Consider the following 1,349-nt stretch of genomic DNA (forward strand, 5'->3'; position numbering starts at 1 on the left):
TTAAGGATTCACTTTTTTTGCCTACAGCGCCTCTTTTTCGCCATGCTGGTTGGAATGTCTATAGTCCTGGGCATCTCAGCTTTACAGTGTCTTGACCTCTGTCCTGCTTGAGCAAGTGTTACAGAGCTCCTTTAGCGCTGGAAAATGCCCAGAGGGAACCCTCTCCTGCAAGCCAGTCTCTTGCCCAATGTCACTCAGCTTTTCTCTTCGGTGGACCAGGAAGCTTCCCAGTCTGCCTCACGGTCTCAGTGCTGCTCCTCAACTCTGCCTTGCGGTCTCTGTGCCTCTGTGGCCTTTGCCCCTTTAGGCAAGGGCCTCCCATATGCTTCACGGGGAGCGCTTCTTTCTGGATGCTGTAGGAATCTCTGTCCTTCTGAAATGGCTCAACTTATATCCAGTGGAATGGAAACATTGATCAATCCCCAAGTTAGAGCCCTCTCCACCTTACTGGCATGATCTTCTATGAACACTTGGTGAGAGTCATAAAGCCGAAGGATAGAAGAGCCATACCAAGTAATTTCACTTTACTGCAACTATCGTAGTTTCTCTGCATTCCAGAACCTTTTCAAGAACAGAAAGTTTAAAAAAAAAGGAAACAATGTAATAATAAAGACATTAGTTTTAAAAAAGAAGATGGGGCTAGTTCTTTGAAAATTTCAATGAAATGGACAAACTTCTAGTAAGACAGAGAAAGACTCATTTTATGAATATCAGGAATGTCACAGGTGCTAACAAAACAGACTGAATAGACACCAAGTGGATAATAAGGGAATATTATTAACATTTTTACACATATAAATTTGGTATCTTAAATGAAAGGGGACAATTTTTCAAAAAGCATCAGCTACCAAAATTCTCCCAACATGAAATGGATAATTTGAAGAACTGAAAGGAGGGATATCATTGCTGATGTCAGATAGATCTTGGCTGAAAGCAGAGAATACCAGGAAGGTGTTTACTTGTGTTTTATTGACTATGCAAAACTTTCAATTTTGTGGATCCTAAGAAGTGAAGGGTAGCATTGTGAAGAATGGGAATTCAAGAACACTGACTGGCTGACATGCAAAATCTGTATATAGACCAAGAGGCAGTCACTTGAAAAGAACAAGGAGATACTCTATAATCTAAACCAGCGGTTCTCAACCTGTGGGTCGTGACCCCATTGGGGGTCAAATGACCCTTTCACAGGGGTCACCTGATTCATAACAGTAGCAAAATTACAGTTATGTAGCAACGAAAATAATTTTATGGTTGGGGGGGTCACCACAACATGAAGAACTATCTATCTATCTATCTATCTATACAATTTATATATTTGGAGGAACTATATTAAAGGGTCGAGGCATTAG

This window comes from Echinops telfairi, unplaced genomic scaffold, assembly GCF_000313985.2.
Source record: "Echinops telfairi isolate 266 unplaced genomic scaffold, ASM31398v2 ScPeMD7_7469;HRSCAF=8507_1, whole genome shotgun sequence".
NCBI classification, from domain to species: domain Eukaryota; kingdom Metazoa; phylum Chordata; class Mammalia; order Afrosoricida; family Tenrecidae; genus Echinops; species Echinops telfairi.